General features: G+C 43.0%; 1 long non-coding RNA gene across 1 annotated transcript in view; it reads left to right on the plus strand.

Moving 5' to 3' along the window:
- Positions 1–12,161: 12,161 nt before the first annotated feature.
- The window catches only part of LOC148148376 (uncharacterized), a 64,121-nt gene continuing 56,120 nt past the window's right edge, over positions 12,162–20,162 (plus strand). The window contains exon 1 of the long non-coding RNA XR_015759050.1: positions 12,162–12,277. This is a non-coding gene — a long non-coding RNA (uncharacterized LOC148148376). The remainder of the gene's footprint in view (positions 12,278–20,162) is intronic.

The raw sequence follows: 20,162 nt of genomic DNA on the forward strand, positions 1-20,162 counted from the left end.
AAAAAAAAGCTCTCAATGAATGGAAATCACAACTCTACTTTCAATGAGACACCAACAAAGTGCTGGTTCCAAGCTTGAGAGCATTAGTCTCTTGCTGGGTTCCACGTAAAGCTAATTCTTCTGTTTCAAGTGTTGAAAATCCAATCTTGTGCGTGTTGTAAAAGGTAACATGAGTTTTGCACATGTTACTATGTTATTTTTGCTCAGATTTATGACAACTCATAACACATAGCAGTGTATTGGTCTTGCTACACGGCTCTAACAGATGGTACAGATGAGGGTCCTGGTCTGTTCGCTCAAAGTGCCTCAGCCACAAAGTGGCACATCACCATCTTGCATTTTGGACCAGTCCCCAAACGACATTCTTGCAAAACACTGGATTAGATATTGAACAATGCAGGCAGTAACAAAACTCCAATTCTGGAAATCAAACCAGCACCCAACTCTTAAAATTGCTCGCTACCACACACAAACCACACCCCTCTAATCACAGCTGGCTCCTTCCACTCACCTGCACCAAGCAAAAACCAAGGAACCGCAGATGCTGAAAATCAGAAGCTAAAACAGGAACCACCGGAAAAACCCAGCAGGCCCGGCAGCATCCGGAGAGGAAGCAGAATTAACATTCCAGGTCCAGTGACCCTTCTGCTCTGCAATGTTAACTCTGCTCACACATGTCGGACACTGCCAGGCCTGCCAAGCCATTCCAGCAATTCCCATCCCCACCTCCAACCTCCAGCATCTGCACTCCCCATCCTCATCTCCGATCTCCAGCATCTACCATTCACATCCCTACCTCAGACCTCCAGCATCTGCAATTCCCGTCCCTACCTCTGTCCTCTAGTATCTGCAATTCCCATCCCCGCCTCTGACCTCCAGCATCTGCAATTCCCATCCCTACCTCTGACCTCCAGCATCTGCAATTCCCGTCCCTACCTCTGTCCTCTAGTATCTGCAATTCCCATCCCTACCTCAGACCTCCAGCATCTGCAATTCCCATCCCTACCTCTGTCCTCTAGTGTCTGCAATTCCCGTCCCTGCCTCTGACCTCCAGTATCTGCAATTCCCATCCTTGCATCTGTCCTCTAGTAGCTGCAATTCCCATCACCGTCTCCGACCTCCAGCATCTGAAATTCCCGTCCCCATCTCTGACCTCCAGAGTCTGCAATTCCCAACCCCGACTCTGACTTCCAACATCTGCAATTCCCATCCCTACCTCTGTCCTCCAGCATCTGCAATTCCCATCCCTACCTCTGTCCTCCAGCATCTGCAATTCCCATCCCCACCTCCGACCTCCAGCATCTGGAATTCCCGTCCCTGCCTCCGACCCGCAGGATCTGCAATTCCCGTCCCCGCCTCCAAACTCCAGCATCTGCAATTCCCGTCCCCATCTCCGACCTCCAGCATCTGCAATTCCCAACACCGTCTCCGACATCTAGCATCTGCAATTCCCATCACCGTCTCCAACATCCAGCATCTGCAATCCTCATCCTCGCCTCCGACATCCAGCATCTGCAATTCCCATCCCTGCCTCCGACCTCCAGCATCTGCAATTCCCGTCCCCACCAACAACTCCAGCATCTGCAATTCCCATCCCTGCCTCCGACCTCCAGCATCTGCAATTCCCGACCCCGCCTCTGACCTTCAGCATCTGCAATTCCCATCCCCGCCTCCGAACACTAGCATCTGCAATTCCCGTCCCTGCCTCTGACCTCCAGTATCTACAATTCCCATCCCTATCTCCGACCACCAGCATCTGCAATTCCCGTTCCCGTCACCGACGTCCAGCATCTGCAATTCCCGTCTCTGCCACTGACGTCCAGCATCTGCAATTCCCGGCCCCGCCTCCAAACTCCAGTATCTGTAATTCCCATCCTCGCCTCCGACCTTCAGCATCTGCAATTCCCATTCCAGCCTCCGACATCCAGCATCTGCAATTCCCATCCTCACCTTCAAACTCCAGCATCTGCAATTTCTGTCCCCGTCTTCGACCTCCAGTATCAGCAATTCCCATCTCCGCCTCCGACATCTAACATCTGCAAATCCAGTCCCTGTCTTGGCCTCCGACCGCCAGCACCTGCAAACCCCATCCCCGCCTCCAAACTCCAGCATCTGCAATTCTCATCCCCGCCTCCAACCTTCAGCATCTGCAATTCCCATTCCCACTTCCGACATCCGGCATCTGCAATTCCCATCCCTGCCTCTGACCTCCAGTATCTGCAATTCCCATCTCCACCTCCAAACTCCAGCATCTGCAATTCCCATCCCCATCTCCGACCTTCAGCATCTGCAATTCCCGTCCCTGCCTCCGACATCCAGCATCTGCAATTCCCATCCCCGTCTCCGACCTCCAGCATCTGCAATTCCCGTCCCCATCTCCAACCTCCAGCATCTGCAATTCCTGTGCCTGTCTCCGACCTCCAGCATCTGCAATTCCCGTCCCTGTCTCTGACCTCCAGCATCTGCAATTCCCTGTTCCCTTGATCAATGCAGGCAGTGAAAAGAGCCAGCTGTGACCAAAGGGTCTGATCCATATAGCGCAATAAACACTTAAGAGTTGGAAACTAGTCAATTCCTTGATGTACGGTATTGCCCCACAATCTGTCCTAACATTAATTTCTCTCATGGATATCTGTGATGTCTTCTCTCCCTTATGACCTGCACTGAAATGCCTAGCTACCTAGTCAGATCTACAACTTCGTAACCTAGATGGTTCTTAAGATCCATATTTCAAACACAAGGCTGTGTTACACAGGATCCAGTCTCACTCACTAAATTGAGAAGACAGCCAGTGCTATATTTTGGTTCCAGTCTACTAATTACTGCATTCATTGGATTCAATTTCAATTTCAAAAATTCATCTAGTCAGGTTCAAATGTCAGGTGCTAAATTTTCTCAGCAGAATGGTGGTGAGGTTCCAGATTAAGGATCGGGAAAATAGCATAGGGCCCCTTTGGTTTGACAGCACTGGCAGGCAACCAATCTGCAACTTTAAGGTAATTATTCAGATGATTTCCAGGGCTTGCCAGTATTCAGTTGCTGGCAGAATGGCCATCTGCTGCCAGCTAAAGGAACATGAACAGTTAAAGTTGTGTCATGTAACAGCGAACCTGAATTTATATCATGTTCCAGAGAATGTATTGTATAATTGTGAGATAAACAGCTGCACTCTCACAGGATTGCATTAAGCGTATTGGTCACATTCCTCACAAGAGATGAAAGTTAATCATGTAACAGTGAATCCTGTTCGAACCTTCACAATCTCATGTGGGAATAGAATGCCATTTTTAATTGCTTTGGATGCTTTTCCTCAATTTCCTTTTACTTTTATTTCAAGCGTAGGCATTTGACAGACATTGAAATCCCATTTAATCCTGGTAAAGCGAAACGAATTCTCAGCTTTGGCTCATCTCTGCAAAGTGTAACAGTAAAACTGTTGGTTTACAAAGTTGATTTAGAGAATGAGAACAAACTTGCATTTATACAACTCCTTTGCCAACCTCAGATTACGTTGAAATGTTTTAGTCAATTTAAATGTTTTTGAAAAGTGGTCAGGAAAAGCAATGGACAATTTGCAGACAGAGTGCATCATGATAGTGGCCAGGTACTTGCTGTTTTACTGATGTTGATTTGAGAGATAATTATTGACCACAACATAGGGGAGAGCTATCTACTCTTCTTCAAAATAATTTTGAGGCATTTGTTTTATTGCCTCTTTCCCTAGAGATAGTGACGATTATACTGCTATAAAAAAAGTCAACTAATTAGGGAAACAATGGTCACAAATTTGTTTACATTTGTTCATCACATTGCGTCCTCTCTAATACTCTCTATTACTTGCTGTTAAGGTTTCCTGGAATACATCATTGTTTACAAAGATGTTAGACATGACTCATGCCACTCAAACCGACAGCACAGCATTTACAATGAGTCTCAGATGAATCTGATGAAATAAACCCTTTTTCCGTCTCCCAGCAAAATGCGAGTGGCACAGAAGGAGACTATTCAGTCCATTATGCCTGTGCCAGCTCTTTGAAGCTGCTAATCGATTGGTCCTACTCCTCTGCTCCTTCTCCATAGCTCTAATAATTTCTCCAACACATGCAATTTCCCCTTGGAAAATTATTGCATCTGCTGCTAACACTCTTTCAACCATTGACTTGCAAGGTTCTTGTGATGGTGGCCTTGAGAATCTGCTACTGGACAGGCAATACAGTTGGCTGGAGTTCAGGTTCAACCACAAACATTGGGAAATTGAACTCAATAATTTCTGTCATTGGTACCTAACCTGCTGAATTATTATTCAAACTCAGTTGGTTTCTCAATGTTGGTCGCAGAAGGGAACTTGCTGACTCAGTCTTGTTATGTGTGATGCATGAGAAGCTCAACTCTTCATGCGTCCAGTGTAACCAGGGCAGCATGGTGGCTCAGTGGTTAGCACTACTACCTCACAGCACCAAAGACCTGGGTTTGATTCAAGTCTTGGTCGACTGATGTGTGGAGTTTGCACATTCTCCCCGTGTCTGCATGGGTTTCCCCCCACAATCCAAAGATGTGCAGGTCAAGTGAATTGGCCATGCTAAGTTGCCCATAGTGTCAGGTACATTAGTCAGGGGAATGGGGCTGGGTGGGTCACTCTTCAGAGGGTCGGTATGGATTTGTTGGGCTGAAGGGCCTGTTTCCATATTGTAGGGAATCTAATTTAACTAAAGGGTGGCAGCCTTACCCATTTTTTCAGAACAAACCTAGAACAAAGAAGACTGAAGATAAATTTAAGAGAAATGTTGAAATTCTTGAAGGGTCCTAATAGAAGAATCAAGGAGAAACAAATTTCACTGGCTGAAGGGTAAGTAACCAAATGGTATAAATTCAAGATAACTGATACAAACCTATGAAACAGGAACAAGAGAAGACCATGCAGCCTCTCAATGAGATCATGGCTGATCTAGTTATGTTTCATACTTCACATACCCAACTACATCACCTCCCCCCCCCCCACCCCCACCCACTCGCCACACTGATAACCCTTTACTTCCTTGTTCAACAAACATTTCTTCACCTCTGTCTTAGAAATATTCAATGACCACCTCCACTTTTCAAAGCTATAAAACATTCTGACAGAAAACAGTGCTCGTCATCTCTGAACTGAAAAGGCAACCCGAATTTTGAAACAGTGCTCCATAGTTCTAGACTGGCTCAAGAAGATACAGCCGTTCCACATCCACACCTTAACAACGTCATCTATCACTCTTGTGAACTTATCGAGACAAGCCCCAATCTGTCCAACCTATCCTCATAAAACAACCCACTTACTCCAGCCACCAATCTAGTAAACCTCATTTGATGAAGTCAAAATTTTAAAAAAAGCTTTATACTTCATTCACAGTTTCTAAGGGACAACTTGAATGGGTCGTATTTCCTTCTCTCTCATTATTGTCATAATCTTGGCTGAAACAGCAGATCCACAATGCGAAGTGAGCTGCATCCCCCCACTCTCCCCCAACGCGCCCCCCCCCCGCACCCCTCAAACCATTAAGATGTTTTTTTCTTTTCCCTTTGAAATCAACATTAACGTATCAGCTGCATTTCAGTGGGTCATGTTCCTAGATGAGTCAAAACCCTTGGTTTAAAGCTCCACACTAAAGGCACATAATGTAACTGAATACTCAGTAAATTCTGAAGCTCTGTGGTTGATGCTCAAAAGTTCAAAGGGCTGCTCTGAAGGGAGATCTTACTGGGAGACACTTTTGAAATCCAGACCAATGTCAAACAAGACTGTTTCCTATTCACCTGATAAACCATATTCATCTCAAAGGTCAACTACCCTCTGTTGTTAGTATTAAGTACTGTCTAGTTGGAAATCTCTAGTTTGAGTCATCCCTGTGTCAAAACTAAACGTGCCACCTGGGATCTACAGTGTGCAGATGACTATAGCTACTCTCTCACTCTGCGCCAGATTTGCAAGCCACTTTTGATGTCTTCGACTCTGCGTACAAACTCAGTTTTATCAAAACCAAAACTCACATTAAACCACACCCGATCAACCAAATATTCTATCTCATGCAAATGTGAGAGGAGATACTCCAGGAATATGTTGAACAACTCCTTGACCCTGGCAAAAACCTTTTCCAAAAGGACACTATTGAAAAGGATATCTAATATCAGATGAGCTGTGCTAGCCCAGCCTTCTACAAGCAAAGGCAGTGAGTGTTTGACGACAAAGATCTGAACAAAAGTAGCAGTGTGCAGAGCAGTTGTGGTCATTACATTCCTACACTGCACTGAGACCTGGACTGTGCATTGGCAACGCATAAGGGCATGAGAGAAATCCCACTAGTGATACCTCTGTTGAATCCTTTGAATTCAATACAAGGTCTGTTGAATAAATGTCATTCTTGAAGCTAGTTCTAGAAATATTCAAGCAAAACACCTGCAGTTTGCAGTGGACATTTTATCTGGATGTCAGAAAGTCCCATACCTGCCAGCTCCTATTTTTCTCAACTCAAGTACCCATCTTTGTGGAAAAGACAAAGAAAATGTTTCCAAGTCACTCTGAAGCTCAGCATCATTGGCACTAATGACTGAGATGAACTCAGTACCAATCAATTCAAATGGTGATCATCAAGTTGCATCATGCTTTAAACTAATACCTTAATGATGAAGCAATGTGGGGAGGCAAAGGAAGCAAATGGGTCCCATTATGGCATGAGATTTGGTGTCCATTGTGGCCAAAGATCTATAGGTTGTGAATCAGCCTGTTCAGTCAATGGAAGGCCCATGACCTGGTAGATCACATCTTCAAAACGAGAGAGAGAGACAATGAGGAATGAAGCTTCCATTCCCAATGCAGCCCTGGGATGGGACACCTCGAATATATCTTTTTGAAAGCAACTTGTGGAGTCTTGGCATCATGAAAGGTGCTATTTCCTGAAAATGCCAGTCCTTTCTTTAAGAGATTGAACGGATATTTTCAAAATGATGCAAAGTTTTGAGATAAGGAATAGTCAGAAGATTTTTAGTGCTATTAGGCAGAAAAACATAAGCATTTCCCAAAGTATGGAGTGCTTTCTGGAGGATTAGATGAAAATATTATTCAAAAGACAGCACGATAAATATTTGAAGGGATGACTTATGGATTAGTAGAAACAAACAGTGAAATTTGATTGAAGAACTATGACACTGCAATTTATAGATTTCTATACTACTCCACAATTTCTACATTTTGCTACAATAAATGAATAAGCTACTTCCCGCCCAGTCACTTCAAATTCTTAAGTCAGTCAAGATATTGAAGGAGACACCAAATGCCTGGAGATCCTCTCTGGTTCTGTGCTTGAACTTTGTGTGCAGTCAGTGGAATAAAATATCTTAAAAAAGCAAATTTGTATTGTTATTTCATTTTTCCTTCTGTGTAGACTCCTCCATCCACCTTAGTATTGAACATTATTGTTTGTTAATTGGGACGAAAGAGGAAACAGCATTTGAAAAAGGACAATATCGCCCTTAACACTAGAGAGGATTTGATCCACAGTTTGATTATTGGTTTATAAAATTACAATTGAACATCTATACCAAAATGCCAAGGCGTTGACAAGGAAGGCAGCATTCAGGCTCCTGGGCCCATCTACTCCAGGTAGCTGCATCATCTCTTCTTTGCTTACCCTTTTTGTCTTCTTTTTTTTTCATCTTCTTCATATTGGCGGAGAAGATGACATTGTAGAAGGCAGTGACCGGAGCAGGACTCTTCGTGAGGTGGCAGAGATAAGGACTCCTGGTTGTTGTGGGCCCAGAGTGGGCACTCCAGATTATCTGTGAGACAGCAGTGGCCGTGGAGCCGGGGGCTCCTGGTTGCAGGGTGAGTTGGCTTCCGGCATGGGACCCAGCAAAGGTGACCCGTTGACGAGGTGGGCCCAGCGACAAAGAGATGGCACCCCAAGAGTGGTGACGGTGACATTGGTGTGTCCGGTGCAGATGGCGACACAGGTGTCTTTGGTAGGCCTGCTCAGGGCTCAAGGCCCATGGCTGAGGCAGCAGTGTGAAGTTTTGTCTTTTTATTCTTGAAGTATTTTAATGTCACTGGATTGTGGTGATGAGTGAAACTTTTCACTGTATATTACTGTGTTGTTCAATGTCAAGGACAAGTGACAATAAATCATTATGCATTCATTTCTTTTCATCAGTCCAATAGAACGAGTGAGATTCTGTTCTGTAGTACCATTCCTTCAAACATCCCATAGCGATTTGTGAAGAGTCTCCAACGAAACAATATTGACTATGATAACACAGTTTTAGTTAAAGAAGAGAGTTGAAGACTCGGGGCATGGATACACTGGGATTGTTTTCCTTGTTGCAGAGGTGATTGAGAGGGGACATGAGTAAGATGTGTAAAATTATACAAGGCCATAGACAGGGTAAACAGGAAGAAGAACTTCCCCTTGATAGAGGGAGTAATGACCAAGGGACATAGATTTAAGGTTTGTAGGAAATGTGCGGAAAAGCCTTTTCACCCAGAAGGTGTTGGGAATCTGGAGCTCACTGTCTGTAAGGGTGGTGGCGGCGGAAAACTTCATAACATTGAAGCAATATTTAAATGTGCATTTAGGATTCCAAGGCACATAGGGTTATGGGCTGAAAATATGTTGCTGGAAAAGCGCGGTAGGTCAGGCAGCATCCAAGGAGCAGGAGAATCGACGTTTCGGGCATGAGCCCTTCTTCAGGATTGGCTCGTGCCCGAAACGTCGATTCTCCTGCTCCTTGGATGCTGACTGACCTGCTGCGCTTTTCCAGCAACACATTTTCAGCTCTGATCTCCGGCATCTGCAGTCCTCACTTTCACATGGGGTTATGGGCCAAGTGCTGGAAAATAGGATTGAGTGGTTGTGTACTTGTTTCTGACTAGCACAGGCTCAATGGATGACTGTCCTTTTTCTGTGTTGAAGATCTCAATGACTAAGAACGGCACGTAATAAATGATCAATGATTTCAATGAGATAATAAACACTCAGCAGATCAACTAGTATCTCGACAGAAGCATTGGAAATATCTCAGTTCAAAATGATTACAATTTGCTTGAATTCTCATATGAAAACTTATTCTGTTAAAGAGTTTGTTCTGTTTATCACTCCACAGACACCATCTCACCCGCTGAGTGTTTCTTGCATTTCCTGGGTTCTTTTCCCCCAAATTTCTCGCACCCATTACTATTCTTACTGATGTTTCCTGTGGGAGAAATACAAACCTAGCTTTCCTCATAATGGTTAAGCAGCACAGCTTCAGAAGTAATATTTCTTTAAATATTTCTTCAATGAGGCAACTATTTGTTACTGAAAGATAACAATTTCAAATTATGGGCCATTAATATTTATACCAGACAAATATTCATTTCATAGTTACCTGTATTATCCCCAAAAGTCCAGGTCTTGAAAAGTGCCCAAGAAGTAGTTGGTCAATGAGAGTTTCATTGCATCTGACAGTAACTAATTCCTTTCTGATTTTCCTATTTGCTGTGTTCAGTCTAGCGATGCAACATCTCAAATCCTCATGTGAAAGTAACGTCCAACAGTGTTGATAATAATTGACTAGACTTCCAGGCTTTTCTGTCCTATTGTCAGAAGCTGGTGTTGCAAATTGTGCAAAGTAGGCTCACGCTTTGTGTGTTTTAATCCACAGAGTGAGAATCAGGAACAGAAAAGACCCGATTCACTGGTACACCACAATACTTTTTTCTCTCCCTCCATTCTGCCCTGAGATAATCAACCTGGCTCTGTAGCTGCTCATTGTGGATTTATCATTGACGTGATCGATTTGTTGATTGCTCATGATAACATGGCTCTCAGTGCCACTTGAGAGATGTGCTAAGTTGCTGACATTTGCAACAAAATACAACCATAGATCGAAGATTTTGTATTGATCTAGCTGGAGTAATTTATAAAATCAATTAATAATTTTGCCAATTACGCCACTGAATCTGAAGCAGTCCTGTTAAATTATGTCCTATTCATTGTACTCCTGCAATAAAAGAGAGTCACTATATTACAGTTCACACTATCCGATCGAAAACTTTTCAGAATGATATAAACCAAGTGGCCCTGGAATACATTGGGAACTCCTGCACTATACACAAGCCTAAGGAAACAGGAACCTGACAAGTGCATGCTGAGTCTATTTTAATATCAACGCCTCACTCTGCAAATTGGGGAAAATAAAAGCAAAATTCAAAGCTTGATGGAAAGAGATCCATTGTATCCTGAAATGCACTGACCGAAAACTTTCAAGAACAACACTGATAAATAATTCAGAGAGCTGCACATGCTAGAGATCTGAAATGGAAATTGCTGCCGAAACTCAGCAGGACTGACAGCATCTGTGGGGAGGAAGCAGAGTTAATGATGGAAGCCCAGTGAGTGTTCATCAGAATCAGGTCAGAACTGAATCAGAAAATCAGAACTTGGGGTTTCCCAGACTTAGAAGTGATCGTGAGCTGTCACCAAGCAACCCGACCAAAATATTTTTAAAAAATACATTTAGCTTTATGGACTCTGTAATTTAATGCGTAATTTGGCTAACTGCTTCTTCGCCCTCCCATTAACTTAATGATTCCTGCCCTCAGTCAATGCAGTCAAACATCATGGGCCAAAGGCTCAGTTCCTGTGCTGTACTGTTCTAAATGCTGCTTTTTGCTGTGTTGGAACAAACCCTGAACATTGACTTCACCACCTCCTGGTGCTGCCTGGCTTGCTGTGTTCTTCCAGACTCCTGCTTGTCTACCTTTAGCTGTGTTAGAAGTTGTTTTACAATGCTCTGATTTTAAATACTTACTTTTCCTGTCGTTTACATCCAGTTTCTCAGCTCCTATTCCACTCGAGGTCATTTCAGAAAGAAAATGACAGAACATATGGAAAGATCGCTAACAAATTGAAGTGGGAATATAATCATGACCTTGCATTGCCTTCATCTCTGCATCATCTCTCCTTCTCAGTGTGAGAGAAGAGTACCTTTTCCTTGTTGGGCTTGATTTTACTGCATGCTGTGGGAATCAGGTCACAGATCCAACTGAGAGGCCTTTACTAGCAATTAGATGAACTCAGCAATCTTCCTGAAGATGGCCTGATCTTCAAACATCTCATAGAATTCCTACAAGAGGCCATTTGGCTCATTGAGTCTCCACCTTATCCACACCCCTACCTATCCACATAACGCCCCTATTCCCATAGCAAGTCCACTTCGCCTGCACATCCCTGTACACTATGGAGCAATTTATCATGGCCAATCCACAAAACCAACACATCTCTGGACTGTGACAGGAAACTGGAGCACCCAAAGGAAACCCATGCAGACACAGCGAGAATGTGCAAACTCCACACAGGCAGTCGCCAACGACTGGACTGGAACGTGGGATCCTGGCACTGTGAGGCAGCAGTGATAATCACAGAGCCACCCATTGCCACCAAGCGAGTTTACCGTTTTATTAAGGATGGCAGGGCAGGTTGGACCAATCACAGGGCTGGCAATACTCAACTTTCAGCCACCTTGAGGCAGAGTTTGGACATTGTATCTGGAGTGAATGCATGTGCGCGGAGGTGTGCATATGCCTGTTGCTGGGCATGCTTGAGGGTGTTGCATTTGAACATTGGCTGAGAATTCAAACGTGTTTCAGCTCTGAAGACCATGGACTCCAGCCTATAACCAGATTCAGTAAAACATGGACGATGGCTCGTGGCTTTGTATTCCTGCAGGCCAGATAAGATCCAATGGTCACTTGTAGACAGGAAAGAAAGCAATGGGATGTCTGTAAATAAGAACATCTTGCTCTCTCTCTTACTCTCTCTTGCACTGTGGCAGTATGCACCATCAGTCATTCTGTCATTGATCAGGCTTTCAACCACAGGCCAAAGCGGCATTCTCTCTATACAGTGATTGTTCTGCAAGCACAAAAGGCCATTCATGATGAACAATAAGAAGCTGGTGATGAGCAATAAATGTTAATTATGGCCTGTCAGTGATTGCCAAGTGCTCTGTGCTATTTTCCTAACCTATGTTAAGTTGGTGACGCAGTCTCTGCCGCCCATCTGCTACCCAGGATAGCAGTTACAGTCAGAATGTGTTCAGGGCAAATTGATTCCACAGTGGGAATTACATTACAGCTAATCAGTCTGAATAAGTACAGAGAATAATCTGTTTTATAGAATAATATTTGCAAGAGGAGTGCTGTGCTAATTACTTTAAAGTTTTCCTGCTGACACTTGGAGCGATGGTATTGAATTTGAGCTTTCAGGATGTAAGTATCTTGCATTTCATCTGTATGCTAGTCAGTGGGTGTATTGTTCATGAAATAGCAAACCACACAGAATACTGTGGTCCTGATACTGCCTTCTGGATGACACTAAATTCCCTGCCACTGGGGACAATCTAGCTTTCAGCCTCAGCATCCCTGGGTTGGAGAAGCCAGAAAAGAAACAGAAACAACCAGGAACCTTACTCCTGATCCTTCCTTCTAGACATCTGTTTTGAGTAGGGCTTTTATGTCAAGACAAAGCTAAGCTTAATCATTATTCTTCACTACTCATAGAGTCATATAGTCATATAGCATGGAAACAGACTCTTCAGTCCGACCTGTCCATGCCAATCAGGTTTTCCAAATTAAACTGGCCCCCATCCGCATTTAGCCCTTACCCTTCAAAATCTTTCATATTCAGGTACTTGTCCAAATGCCCTTTAAATGTTGTAATTGCACCTGCATCTACCTTCCTCTCACAGTTCAATCCACATATGAACGACCTTATGTGTGAAAATGTTACCCCTCAGGTCCCTTTTAAATCCTTCTCCTCTTACCTTAAAAATGTGCCTCCTAGTTTTGATATTTACCAAAATGCAAGACCTTGAATTTATCCAAATTAAATTCCATCGACCACCCCTCAGCTCATTAGCCCAATTGATCAAGATCTCTTTGTAATCTTAGATAACTTTCTTCACTGTCTACAACTTTGGTGTCACCTGCAAACTTACTATGCATGCCTCCTCAGTTCTCATCCAAGTCATTTATATAAATAGTAAAGAATAGTGGGCCCAGCACTGATCCCTGTGGAACACTGCTCGTCATAGGCCTTCAGTCTGAAAAACAATCCTCCACCACCACCCTCTGTCTGGTGCCATGAAACTAGTTTTGTATCCAGTTGGTAAGCTCACCCTGAATCCCATGTGATCTAATTGTACTAATCTGTCTACCATGCAGAACCTTATCAAAGATATTACTAAAGACCATTTAGATGACGTGTACTGCTCAGACTTCATCAATCTTTTGGTTGCATCCTTAAAAGGCTTAAGTAAATTTGTGAGACATGGTTCCCCAGGCATAAAGGAACTGCAGGACCCATCTACCCATAAGGGTGGCACTTTTCCCTTGTCCGTCACAGTGTGAACAAAGAACATCTAATCATCCAGTATGTCAGTGTTTGTCTGGATGCATAGAGCATTTAAAATATGGTACCAGTTCCAGAGATGCCAGTCCACATGGGTATGTGGTGGTGCTGATCAGCAGTTGGCTGAAGTGAGTAGCAGGATCGGGCTAGCACTGGAGGAGAGGGATGGACATAGGCATGATACATAGTAAATGGGGTATGTTTAAGACAATTCAGTACAGCCTGTTCAACCTAAAATCAATATAGATCAAACATTAATTAACTGGCAATCGATAGATCAAATTAAAGAAAAGTTACTTTCATATAAACCAACAGATGTGTTTTACGCAACAATTCTGTGTGAACTCATATTTGGCAGACATGTAATATTTTAGTAACAATCCCGCTCTAACTCCCAGCTCTCCACCAGGTTCACTTCTTCACACAATGGCAGGTCAAAACTTGCAGCCTCCTTCAACAAATGTTCCACTCAGCTCAGGATATCTAGATATAATTAACACCAGCAAGGCATATCTTGGCAACTTCCCATTCCTTAAACCTTAAAAAGCTGCAATTGTACTGAACTAAACCCAAACTCTCATCAGTTTTCTGCTTGGTGTGTAGTACAACCCATTCAACCTTCTTTCCCACAGGAATGCCTGTGTCTCTGTATCTTAAATAGTATTCAGTCAGGATATTGCTAGCCCACATAACAATGTGTTTCTGCTTGAGTTTCTGTTCTCATGCCATTCACATAACATGGTCATTTCTCTGGACTTCAGTGTTTATCCCAACTTCATGGAAATGTGATGGAGGCAGATTTGATTGAGGCATTCAAGGAGGCTTTTTTCTTGGATGGTAATAGTGTGTAGGAATATAGGAAAAAGGCAGAGGATTAGCATTAGGTAATAGAGCTGCACTAGATAATAGAGCTGGTGCAGACACGATGGGCTGAATAGTCTCCTTCAGCATCAAAACCCATCTTGTCATTCACTGTCTCCCCTTGCAGACTCTAATATTTCACAACTGGAGTACTGTCAGCAGTTCTGATTGCTGCACTATTGGAAGGACGTGATTATATTGGAGAGGGTGCAGAGGAGATCCACCAGAATGTTACCTGCGATGGAGAGTTTCAATTATGAACAGGCATAAGGTAGATTGGGGTTACTGTCCTTGGAGCAGAGAGGTTTGAGTAGGGACTTCTTTGAGGTGCATTAAATTAATAGAATGTAGACATAAACTGTTCCCCTTAGTAGAGGATCAATACTAGGGGAAATAGAGTTATGGTAAGGGGCAAAAGATTTGGAGGATTTTAAAACAGAAATGTTTTCACTGCAAGGGTAGTTGATATCTGGAATTCACTGCCTAAAAGGGTGATAGAGATGGGAACCCTGAAGACTTTTAGAACATAGAACAGTACTGCACAGTACAGGCCCTTCGGCCCATGATGTTGTGCCAAGTATTTATCTTAATCTAAGATCAACCTAACCTACGTACCTCTCAGTATACTGCCATCCATTTGCTTGTCCAGTAGTCACTTAAATGTCCCTAACGTCTCTAAGTCTATTACCACCGCTGGCAGTGTATTCCACGCATCCACCAACCTCTATACAAAGAAGCTACCCCTATACCTTCTTCCAATCACCTTAAAATTATGACCCGTCATGACAGCCATTTCAGCCCTGGGGGAAAGTCTCTGGCTATCTACTCTATCTATGCCTCCCATTACCTTGTACATCTCTATCAAGTCACCTCTCTTCCTTCTTCTCTCCAGTGTGAAAAGCCCTAGCTCACTCAACCTCTCTTCATAAGACATGCCCTCCAGTCCAGGCAGCATCCTGGTAAATCTCCTCTGCACCCTCTCTAAAGCATCGACGTCCTTCCTATAATGAGGTGACCAGAACTGGACACAATATTCCAAGTGTGGTCTAACCAGGATTTTACAGAGCTGCAGCAAAACCTCACAGCTCTTAAACTCAACTCTGCCAATAATGAAAGCCAATTCAGTTTCTAAATGAGCAATTGAAATGCAGTATCATTCAAGGCCTGGGCCAAGTGCTGGAAAATGAAACAATAATAATTAGATGCTTGATGACCAGAACAGACATGATGGGACAAAAGGCTACTTTCTACCCTGTAATATACTATTACGTAGAATATAGAACATAGAACATTACAGTGCAGTACAGGCCCTTTGGCCCTGGATGTTGTACTGAACTTTGAAACCAATCTGAAACCCATCTATCCTCTATTAAGTCACCTCTTAACCTTCTTCTCTCTAACAAAAACAGTCTCAAGTCCCTCAGCCTTTCTTCATCAGACCTTCCCTCCATACCAGGCAACATCCTGGTAAATCTCCTCCACACCCTTTCCAAAGTTTCCACATCCTTCCTACAATGCAGTGACCAGAACTGTACATAATACTCCAGGTTCAGCCACATCAGAGCTTTGTACAGCTGCAGCATGATCTCATGGTTTCGAAACTCAATCCCTCTACCAATAAAAGCTAACACACCATATGAATTCTTAACAACCCTATCAACCTGGATGGCAACTTTCAGGGATGTATGCACATGGACACAGAGATCTTTCTGCTCATCCACACTACCAAGCATCTTACCATTAGCCCAGTACTCTATATTGCTGTGAAGTGAATCACCTCACATCTTTCTGCATTAAAGTTAATTTGCCACCTCTCAGCCCAGCTCTGCAGGTTATCCATGTACCTCTGTAAACTGAAACATCCTTCACATTGTCCACAGCTCCAATGACTTTAGTGTCATCTACAAATTTTTTAACCCATGCTTCTACACCCTCATCCAGGTCATTTATAAAAATGACAAACAGCAGTGGCCTCAAAACAGATCAGTGCAGTACACCACTAATAACTGAACGCCAGGATGAACATTTTCCATCAACCACCATCCTCTGTCTCCCTTCAGCTAGCCAATTTCTGGTCCAAACCGTTAAATCACCCTCAATCCCGTGCCTCTGTATTTTCTGCAATACCCCACCATGGGGAACCTTATCAAATGCTTTACTGAAATCCACATACACTACATCAACCGCTTTACCCTCATCCACCTATTTGGTCATCTTCTTAAAGAACTCAATAAGGTTTGTGAGGCATGATCTATCCTTCACAAAACCATGTTGACTAACCCTAATCAAACTATTCCTTTCTACTCAAAGACCTGAAATTAAAGAAAACATTTTGAAACATTACCATGCTGGTATGTTCAGCATTTATGACAATGGTGCAATACTTTGTTTCAGTTTGTGCTAGCACAAGAAATAGGGACCAAATGGCCTCTTTTTGTGCTGTGTCTTTCAATGATTCAGAGAAAATCCTATTTAGTCTCACCTGATAATTAAATGTCTTCAGTTCTAGTATAATCATTTTATTGAACTTTTCCCTAGTGCCTCATATTCTTTCTATAATGGAGGGACACAGAAATGTGCATGGCACTCTTAAATATAAACCAAGGCTTTTAAGGATTTCACATAACTATTTCTAAATTTAATTCCACCAGAAATGACCAATAGGACTCTGTTTGCTCTTTGTCATGAAGGGAAAGGTCACAACAATGTCTTCTGCTGAGAATAATAGCCTTTGCTGCATCAGTGCAACATTAACATCTCCCATAAACTATCATTAAGTATTCTCCAAGTGTGAAAACCAATTAGAATAGAATAATGGGACGCTTAACACTGTGGACTCGTGCCCACAAGGAATTGGTTTTAAGACTGCGCCAAACTAATTTTACTTACTAATATTAAAAGACAACCAGACCGGAAATGAGCAAAAGGCATTTTTATCCTGGATACATTGAGACTGAGAAACAAGTTAAGTAAGAAGATTTGACAATATCCACAGAATACATAGATTCCAAACCTACAAAGGATTATTTAAGGCAGGTGCATTCTGAAAAGTGTGTGTGTATGTGTGAGAGAGAGAGAGGCTGTGCGCGTGCAAAAGAGACTGTGTGCACAAGTGTGCATGTGTGTGACAAAGTGATGGTGTTTACATCATTGTATGCATGAGGGTAAGTGTATGTGAGAGAGGGTGTATGCACAAGTGTGTGCATAAGGGTCTATGTGTGTGAGAGAGAGGGTGCATATACACAAGAGTAAGTACTTGTGTGAATATATGCACAATTGCTAAATGGATCAGTACGCATATGATGTTTATTTATCAAAGAAATTCTGAATTCATTTAGTCACAAGAAAGGAAACATTCTCAAGTTCATCCATTGAGTGGCATGGTGGCTCACAGCACCAGGGACCCAGGTTCGATTCCAGCCTTGGGTGACTGTCCATGTGGAGTTTACACATTCTCCCTGTGTTTATGTGGGTTTCTTCTGGGTGCTCTGGTTTCCTCCCACTATCCAAAGATATGCAGGTTAGGTCAATTGGCCATGCTAAATTACCCATAGGGATTTGTAGGTTAGGTCCATTAATCAGGGGGACATAAAGGATAGGGAATGGGTGGGTTATTCTTCGGAGGGTCGGTGTGGACATGTTGGGGTGAAGGGCCTGTTTCCATGCTGTAGGGATTCTAATTCTAATTCTCCAAGTACTTGCAGTACAGAAGCAGATCTTACAGAGCCATGCTAGTTATTATACTCCACATAGTCCTCCATCCAATCCTCCTTCAAACAACTCATCAATCCTTTTACTTCTTAAGGATTTAATGCACTTCAGCTTAAATGTGACTGTTTCTGGCCTCGACCACTCTCTAGCTGAAGAAGTTCCAGTTATTCCAGAACTTCAGTTTGGATTTATAATCTTATATTTAAGGTCCCCTTGGTTTGAGTCTTTGCTGCGAGTCTCCTGTCTTTCTGTGTATGAAACACTTTCATAGTTTTAAAGTCTTCTATCAAAGAGTCTAACCGACTCAATCTTCCGTGATAAGAATGACACCTCAGTTCTGATATCAGACTGAGAGATCGTTGCCTGCGTTATTCCCATGCTTCCAAGTTGTTTTTTGTAATGCTCCAAACCTGATCGTATCAAGATGTGATACAAGATGGAGATAAATTAAAATTATAAAATGGTTACAGCACAGAAGGAGTCCATTCTAACCATCATGTCCATACTGGCCCCTTCTAGCTTGCCTCTTCCGTACAGTTTTTATGCCATTCAGATAATGCCTTTTGAGACATCTCTCACTGAACATGCCTCCACCAGAGTTTGAGGCAGAACATTCCAGATCATAACCAATTGCTCTGTAAAAATGCTTTTCCCAACCTTTCCTTTCTTTTTCTAACCATATACTGTAAGCTAGTGCCCTCTTAGTTTTGATCTTTCCACCAATAGCATAGTGGTATTATCTCTGGATTACTTGTCACTAGATTAGTAAACCTACCATGGCACAATCACTAATATCCTTGAAAGAAGGAAAATTCTTGTCCTTAGACTATTTTGGCCAAAATGCTTCTCCAAATTCACAGCAGTGTGATTGGCTCTTAGCTGTCCTCTGAAATGGTCAAATGAGCCACTCAGAGATCTCAGAAATAACAAGGAAGCTACATGGCATTGAGTAAGGCACCAGAAACAACAGCAGCCCTGCCAACCTTGCAAAGACCCCCGAATAAATATCTTGTGTCAAAACTGGGAGAATTGACTTGACATTGTTATACTCATGGAATTATGTCATACGTGTAATGTCCAAAACAACACCATCCCGAGAAATATCTTGTCCCACTGGCAAAACTGACCCAGCAGAGGTGGCAGCCCAGCGATATACTGAGAGTCTTCAACATTGACTTCAGACCCCATGAACTGCCATGGCATCAGATCAAACAGGGACAAAAAAAGGTCCTGCTTATTAAGATGTAACATCACCAATCAAAACCCCACGCTACTTGTCATGACCCTCAGACATCAGCTGATGAATCGCTGATGAATCACTGTTCCTCCATGTTGAACAACACTCAGAGGAAGCACTGAGGATGGCAAGGGTTCAGAATGTACTTTGGGTGGGGGACTTTAACATCTGTCATCAACAGTGGCTCAGTTGCAGTACTATTGATCGAGCTGGTTGGGTCCTAAAAAACATAGCTGCTCAACTGGGTTTGCAGCATTTTTTTTTAATTTCAAAAATATACTTTATTCATAAAACTTATCTTCACAAACACAGTTCAGTTCTGTACAGCAGCATATCAAGGTAACCAATGAACATTGGAGTTTGACTGTATCCAAAAAACAAACCAAAAGCAGCTCTTATTTGACAAGAATTACATGCATTTGAGGCACTAGGAAGGTTCAATAACTGAATGGACCTCCATTTAACTTCAGCAGAAGACCTCAGACAGTGGTCTTTCCCCACTGTGCCTTGGTGGCAGCTGCCCCAAGCTTTAGTGCATCCCTCAGCATGTAGTCCTGGACCTTGGAATGTGCGTATGCAACACTTGGCCAAGTTCAACTCCTTGCGCTGGAAGACACCCTGCAAGTTTCCCTGCAAGCCACTCACCATCCTGATTTGGAAACATATCTGCATTCCACCTGTATCTTAAGTCAAACTATAGAACACCCTCCCTAGCAGCTTTATGGTTCTACTTACATCAAATGGAGAGCAGTGGTTCAAGAATGCAGCTCACCATCACCTTCTCATGGGCAGGATGGGCAATAAATGCTAGCACAGCCAGCAATGCCTACATCCCATGAATGAAATAAATATTCTCTGTCCAGATGTCTCAGGATTTTGAAAATCTCCATCAAATCTCCTTTCAATCACCTCTTCCTCAAAGAGAACTTCCCCAG

This window comes from Chiloscyllium plagiosum, unplaced genomic scaffold (genome assembly GCF_037043375.1).
Source record: "Chiloscyllium plagiosum isolate Xiang-an unplaced genomic scaffold, Cpla_swu_hap1 HiC_scaffold_13, whole genome shotgun sequence".
Lineage (NCBI taxonomy): Eukaryota > Metazoa > Chordata > Chondrichthyes > Orectolobiformes > Hemiscylliidae > Chiloscyllium > Chiloscyllium plagiosum.